We start from the raw sequence: 8,312 nt of genomic DNA, 5'->3' as shown, positions 1-8,312 counted from the left end.
ACTGCTTTTTCTCTGATTTTTTTTGTTTTTTCCTTTGATTTTATTTTGTCTCTTCAATGGGGTTTCTTTCTCTCTTCGTTATACTTTTGTTTTCTTAGGTTTTTTCTCGGGTTTCATTTTTTATTTTTCCTTTTTTTCTTTTCGGTTTTCTTTGTTTTTCACCCTTTTGTTCATTTCTCTCATGGTTTTTACTAGTTTTTTATGTCTATTCTTTTAAATATACATTGTACAATTTTTAGATTATATACATTTAATATTTTGAAAATATATGAATAATATTTTGTAATGCATGCATTTTTTATGTCTAATATTTCTATAAACATCATACATGTTTTGTATATATCAGGAACATTTTATTTATACGTAGTTAACAAATAAGGGTACATTATCAGGAGCATGTACATGCACTAGTGCTCTTTCGATCATGAGATCGTATGACCCCATTCCTAGAGAAGATTGGGTGTTTTAAGAAGCCAGATTAGCAACGGCACGATGCAAAGTAATGGGAAGAACGACAATAACCCTTGACCCATGCATGGATTCTTTTGTGTTTGGCCCATACATTACACGAACGATATACATGCATTGTTCATGCCGGAAAAAAAAAATATGCATGCATTGGTGTGAAAAGGAGTAGGCGTTTTTACATCATTTGTTTTTCCTCAGGTTTTATTGTTTTCTTCGTTATACTTTTGTTTTCTTATGTTTTTCTTGGGTTCATTTTTTATTTTCATTCTGTTTTCATTTTCTTTTTGGTTTTCTTTGTTTCTTCTGGTTTTGTTTCTGTTTTTCTTTGTTTTTCACCCTTTTGTTTGTTTCCCTCATGGATTTTACTAGTTTTTTTCTTTTCTTTCTTCGTTTCTCTTTGTTTCTTTCTTGGTTTTTGATGTTTCTCTATTTTCTTTCTTTCTTCATTTTTCTTTGTTTCTTATTTTTTTTGGTTTTCCTTAGTTTTCTTGGGACATTTTTGTATGCATCAGGAATATTTTTTATACACACGTGTAACATTTTTCAAATATGTGATTGATATTTTTTATTTTTTTATTGTTTTGATGTCTATTCTTTTCCATACCCATTGTATATTTTCTATATACATCAGGGACATTTTTATATACATATTTAACATTTTGAAATACTTGATTAATATTTTGTAATACATGTATTTCTTGATGTCTACTTTTTTATAAATGTTGCACATTTTTTGTATACATCAGGAATATTATATATATATATATATATGATACGTCTCCAACGTATCTATAAACTTTTGATTGCTCCATGCTATATTATATTCTGTTTTGGACATTATTGGTCTTTATTATACACTTTTATATTATTTTTGGGACTAACCTATTAACCGGAGGCCCAGCCCAGAATTGCTGTTTTTTTTGCCTATTTCAGAGTTTCGCAGAAAAAGAATATCAAACGGGGTCCAAACGGAATGAAACCTTCGGGAACGTGATTTTCAGAACGAACGTGATCCAGAGGACTTGGACCCTACGTCAAGACATCAAACAGGAGGCCACGAGGTAGGGGGGCGCGCCCTCCACCCTCGTGGGCCCCCTGTTGCTCCACCGACGTACTCCTTCCTCCTATATATACCTACGTATCCCCAAACTACCAGATACGGAGCCAAAAACCTAATTCCACCGCCGCAACCTTCTGTACCCGTGAGATCTCATCTTGGGGCATGTTCCGGAGCTCCGCCGGAGGGGGCATCGATCACGGAGGGCTTCTACATCAACACCATAGCCTCTCCGATGATGTATGAGTAGTTTACCTCAGACCTTTGGGTCCATAGTTATTAGCTAGATGGCTTCTTCTCTCGTTTTTTCTCTCTTTTTTGATCTCAATACAATGTTCACCCCCTCTCTCGTGGAGATCTATTCGATGTAATCTTCTTTTACGGTGTGTTTGTTGAGACCGATGAATTGTGGGTTCATGATCAAGTTTATCTATGAACAATATTTGAATCTTCTGAATTCTTTTATGTATGATTGGTTATCTTTGCAAGTCTCTTCGAATTATCAGTTTGGTTTGACCTACTAGATTGATCTTTCTTGCAATATGAGAAGTGCTTAGTTTTGGGTTCAATCTTGCGGTGTCCTTTCCCAGTGATAGTAGGGGCAGCAAGGCACGTATTGTATTGTTGCCATCGAGGATAACAAGATGGGGTTTATTCATATTGCATGAGTTTATCCCTCTACATCATGTCATCTTGCTTAAAGCATTACTCTGTTCTTATGAACTTAATACTCTAGATGCATGCTGGATAGCGGTCGATGTGTGGAGTAATAGTAGTAGATGCAGGCGGGAGTCGGTCTACTTGTCTCGGACGTGATGCCTATATACATGATCATACCTAGATATTCTCATAGCTATGCTCAATTCTGTCAATTGCTCAACAGTAATTTGTTCACCCACCGTAAATACTTATGCTCTTGAGAGAAGCCACTAGTGAAACCTATGGCCCCCGGGTCTATTTTCCATCTTATTAATCTCCCGACAACAAGCTATTTCTGGCGGCGTTTTATTTTGCTTTCTTTACTTTGCATCTTTATCATAAAAATACCAAAAATATTATCTTATCATATCTATCAGATCTCACTCTCGTAAGTGACCGTATAGGGATTGACAACCCCTTATCGCGTTGGTTGCGAGGATTTATTTTTTTGTGTAGGTGTGAGGGACGCGTGCGTGGCCTCCTACTGGATTGATACCTTGGTTCTCAAAAACTGAGAGAAATACTTACACTACTTTGCTGCATCACCCTTTCCTCTTTAAGGAAAAACCAACGCAGTGCTCAAGAGGTAGCAATATACATGTTTTAAAAATAAGGGTACATTATCACGAGCATGCGCATGCACTAGCGCTCTTTTGATCATGAGATCGTATGACTCCATTCATGGAGAAGATGGGGTGTTTTTGGAAGCCAGACTGCCAAATGCACGATGCAGAGTAACGGGAAGAATGTCACTGACCCTTGACCCATGCATGGACTCTTTTGTGTTTGGCGACGACATACATGCATTGTTCGTGCCAAAAAAACAATATACATGCATTGGTGTGAAAAGGATTAGGCGTTTTTACATCGTTTTTTACTAGAGGCTAAAGGGTGTGAGAATAACCCTTTTTATCTAAGCAGGTTATTGCAGTCGGTTATTTTGTTTTGGTTCTATCTACGTTGTCTTGGGTTTCAATTATCTTATGGTAATTTTTTTATTCGTATATCATGTTGGACTGCTGTTTGAGACGATAATTATTATGTGAGGAGTAGAGTTATTAGATGCATACACATTTGGGTCTCGGGGTCAGCTGCTAGTGGTCGTGTGAGCCCATTACAAGCTCTTATTCCACGTTGAGACCGTGGAATTGCTGCTGTAACACTCACATCACTCAGCCCATGCAGCTCTCGCTTCGCTCGGCTCTTTTCTCTGCTCACTTGTTTAGCTTTTTTCAGGTGCTACGCTACTAGCTTAGGAAAAAATGGCTACCATATTTTTTTATATGAAGAAGATCATTAAATCAGAAGAAGTTCATAATTTTAAAAATCTAGAAAAAATTATTGTGAATTAAAAAACATTAATTTTGAAAAATTAGTCTTGGATCTAAAAAAATATTCATGGATTTCAAAAAATGTTGGTGAGTTTGAAAATGGTTTACACATTCAAAAATGTTCATAGACTTTGAAAAAGTTTGTCAACTTAAAAAATATTCATGAATTTTAAAAATGTTCATGCATTCAAAAAAATTCCATGAATTCTAAAAAATGTTCATATTTCTAAAAAGGTTTTTGAATTTTAATAAATATTGAATTACAATTGAAAAAGCAAAAAGAGAAGAAAATTTTAAAAATACAAACTATTAAAACCACTAAAAAGGGAAATGAAAACCAAACAATACCTTCTCAAAACCCAGAAACCGGTCGACCCAGCAACACACACCCTTATAGTCGGGGCCGATAACGCTCCCAGTCAACGACACACCAGGAGGCTCTAGATCTAGGGAGCTTAGTATCTTAATAGATTCGTTTGGTCAGTCTCCCCCGCTCCCATTCTCTTCTTGGTAAGGTGAAAATTACCCGCAAATGGCATCCCACCCTCACCTGAAACATTTATGTCCAATTCATGTGCGGTTGTCTCTTCTCTATCCCACGATCTCACCCGTCCCACTTCATCTGAGCTGACGCCACTACCTCCTCCCTTCTTGCCACTTCATCCCTAGCACCGCTTTGTATCTTCATCCGTGACCACGTTATCTCCCTTCCCTTTTTTGGGCTGAGATAGGAAACTTTATTCAAAATTATATCTTTAGCTTCGTTACTACTATATTACTATTAGCGGTTAAATGGCGAACGTTCTTTTTTTTGCATTATAGTCAAACGAGCATGGCCGCCAACCTTGGATATGGACCGTACTTTCTCACGATGTTTTGAACCCAACTCACCTACTGCATTAATGGACGAGCCCCATGAAGAAAGATGCCATTTCCCAAAAGACAACCTGCATGTCGTGTTCCGATAGAACCGCAACCTCGCTTATCACGCACCCTGATCCAGCTACCTTCCGATCGAACAACCAGCTTGCATATCATGTGTCTCGATCCAACTGGCGAGAGAAAAATATAGTGCTTGGGGCGAGAATCAAAACCAAGACATCGCCAACAAACCTAAAAGTAGTTGTTGTCAAATAAATGGAAAATAATATATTTGAACCTTCCTACATTTAAGCATTCTCACTAAAACTTTTCCCTATTTTTGGAAGTTTTTTTTTGTTTTTACTAGTTTTTCCTCCTTTTCTACTTTTCCCATGTTCGAAGTAGTTTTCTCAGCTATGGAATCAATCATGCAAACCATCCATTTAGTATCTTCTATGTAAACAACACCATGGCAACTTTGATCCGGCAAAAACAAAAGTTGTTAAAAATATACCCGGTAACATTTGTGTGAATAACATTGTAATTTACGCAGACCTGATAACTTATGTAGGAACAACGTGGTAACTTTGACCTGAGAGAAAAAAATGTTGAAAATATACCTAGGTAACTTATGCGTGAGTAACATGTTAATTTATGCAACCACAAACCAGATAACTTACGGATGAACACCATGTTAACTTTGACCCGGGAAAAAAGTTGTTAAAAATACCTTCAATAAATTCTGTGTGAATAGGATATTATTCAACACATACGTGATAACTTCTGTACGACCACCATGGTAACTTTTGACAAGAAAAAACGTTATTGAAACTTACCCCCAATAACTTGCATGAATAGCATAGTAATTTACGCGCCGCAAATAATTTAAGTACCCTAGGCCTCATAACTTGGACCCCAAAAAAGTTGTTGAAATCTGTGTCAAAAACATGGCAACATTCATACCGCAGGGCCGGTAACTTACATACCCAGGCATGGTAACTTCGGACGTGAAAAAAAGTTGCTAAAACATACCAACATGAGATCTAGTTTTAAAAATCTCGTCAGGATTGCTTTAATGATGAAAATGAATTTTGAATCATCCCCACAGTTTGAGCTAGAAAACATTTTAAACTTTTGAAATAGGCAGAATCTAGGATGACATCAACTTTTGTCCTCTAAGCTCTAGTGCATATATGCGTATGCATGTTGGGAGAAGGTTGGGGGACAGACTTTTATGCTCCGGTAATTTCAGTATAAACAACATGACAATTTGCGCATTGCAAGCATGGTAAGTTATGTAGCCCAGACATTGTAACTTTTGACCCGAAAAAAATTCATCAGAACATACCAACATGAGATTTAGTTTTCGAAGATCTCATCGCGACAAATTTAATAGTGAAAAGGATTTTGAATCGGAAATGATGGTTTAAGATACAAAATATTTTTTAAATTTTGAAATGCGGGAGAATCTAGTATAACATCAACTTTTGTCATCTAATGCATGCATGTATATGCATGTGCGGAGGTGGAGATGAGGTGTTCCTATGTAGGACTGAGATCCAGTGCCTTTATCAAGTGAAGTCATGCTGCAACTTTACCCTTCTAATCTTCATCCAATCCACATCCTACGGTCCAGATCACACAAGGGGAAAGGCTCTCAACACTTAGCAGTTTTCAGCATAGTTTTTGTGTAGATGATTACTCAACATTGACACTTATTGCTGTAGCATTCGGACATTATGCGCTGCAGCCTTTTAATATCAAGTTCTACTGGATTTAGTGTCAACTGCAATTGATTTATTCCACTTTGATTGCATAATGCACTACTGTATAACCAAACCAAATTTTGTTTTATAGTCTGCTCATGAGTATCTGCAGTTCTTTATTTTTTGGGTTTCAATCTGTTCAAATAAAATTGAGTTCAAGTGCCACTGCATCGTTGTTTGCAGCTTATTGATGTTTGCTGCTATCCTGAAAACTGCTAAGTGTTGAGAGCCTTTCCCCTTGTGTGATCTGGACCGTAGGATGTGGATTGGATGGAGATTAGCAGGGTAAAGTTGCAGCATGACTTCACTTGATAAAGGCACTGGATCTCAGTCCTCCTATCTATGCCTAAAAACACAACGCTCTTCCATCAGTCCACTCCTGCTATTAAAGGAGAGTCTGTCGTCGTAATGATTCTACCACCTCCTCGCATTGAATTCTTTTTTCACTTCCACCTGAAAAAGAAAACAACCAGCACATTTGCCCTATGTCCCAACCACCGCTCGACTAGAAAAGCATACACCCGTATGGGCATTCAGCTAGTAATCATTAAAGTACAATGCTTTTGATGAAAGATTTTAAAAACTGCCACGTAACTCCTATGAAACTAAAAATTATGGCAAAATCTTTTCGATATACCTGCTCTGAGTTAATTATTTTTGAAAGAGGAGCAACGACACCACCACTCGTATATAACTAGATTATTAATTGAGGTTTCACATAGCCCCTTGAGTTGCCCATCTAAAAAGATGGAAACCGTGAGCGTCGAACGAACTTGGGACGAGATGATTCCCTTGAAGTGCAAATTGTCGAGCCACTAGATCTTTGTCATATTCCTGATGAAATATTCCAACTTCACAAATATCGAAGCTAGCAAAAGCATCAAGACACATCGATAAAAACTCAACAAATCTGTAGGATCGGTTCTACGATGACACAAACTCAAGATATCTACCAACATACTTAACATTTAGGCCAACGTCAGTGGATGCCGTTCTTCTTTTTGGAGACGTTGTTTTATCTATCCCTCCTTCAAATTTCGGCTTTACTGTACCGCCTGGCCCGTCACTGGGTCCGCCCCATGGGAGCGTTGCCCCGCTTGGCGAGGTGGGTTGCAGCAACCATGAAGACTTGTGCTCATCGTGAGAATCAAGCGAGTTCCTTTGGATTTTGTGCTTAGCTTAGCTATGCTCGTTCCCTGTGTCTTTGGTCTCCTCTTTGGCCTTTTTGTATTTTCATTGTATAGCTGATATCCCGGCAGGGTTTGTATATGTGAACTATCCTTGAAACGTGGGATATCTGGTCCCGAGCTCAAATGCACCCTAATAAACAGTAAAATAAATAAAAAAGTAAAATTTGATTTTCTTTTGGTAAACTTTGACAAATGTTCTGTATGCTCACCAACTTTCATCACAAAATGACATTTGTGAAAGTCATGGCAAAAAAAATTAATGCTTCAAAAAGGCTAGTTTTCAAAATATTTTGGAGTATTGTTTTTTTACACAATTTTCACGAATGTCATTTCATGCTCAAATTTTACAGGCGTACAAAACAGTTGACAAAGTTTACGACAAAAAATTCAGAATTTTTAAATTTGTTTACTATAATTATTTATTTACGAAAATACTAACGCCCACACGTGTAACAATCTTGCAACTCGCCCACACGCGTGGATCACCATCCAGTTAAGTTTGCATGAATCTTGACACACTGAGACAATTTTCGCGTGCCAAGTAGGACGTGGCTGGTGTGTGGGCGTTGGAGAGTTCGCCCACACTCTCGCAGCACGCGGTTTGCCATCTGCGCTGTGTGGGCGAACTAGTTTCCGTCCACACAGCCACCACCTAGTCCACGTGCGTGTGGGCGAACTGCTTTTCGCCCACACGACACTCGTACGTTGTTGGATGGCAACTGCAGTTACGCGTACGTGGCAACTAGGTAAACACACATGACAACTATGATTCGTTGCTAGACGGCAACTGCAGTTGCGCGTACGTGGCAATCTGATAAACACACATGACAACTGTGATTAACCATACATGACAACTATGGCTGGACCACACGTGGCTGTTGGAAATATGCCCTAGAGGCAATAATAAAATGGTTATTATTGTATTTCCATGTTCATAATA

The sequence above is a fragment of the Triticum aestivum genome, chromosome 5D (assembly GCF_018294505.1).
Source record: "Triticum aestivum cultivar Chinese Spring chromosome 5D, IWGSC CS RefSeq v2.1, whole genome shotgun sequence".
NCBI classification, from domain to species: Eukaryota; Viridiplantae; Streptophyta; class Magnoliopsida; order Poales; family Poaceae; genus Triticum; species Triticum aestivum.
This window is presented reverse-complemented; position numbering follows the sequence as displayed.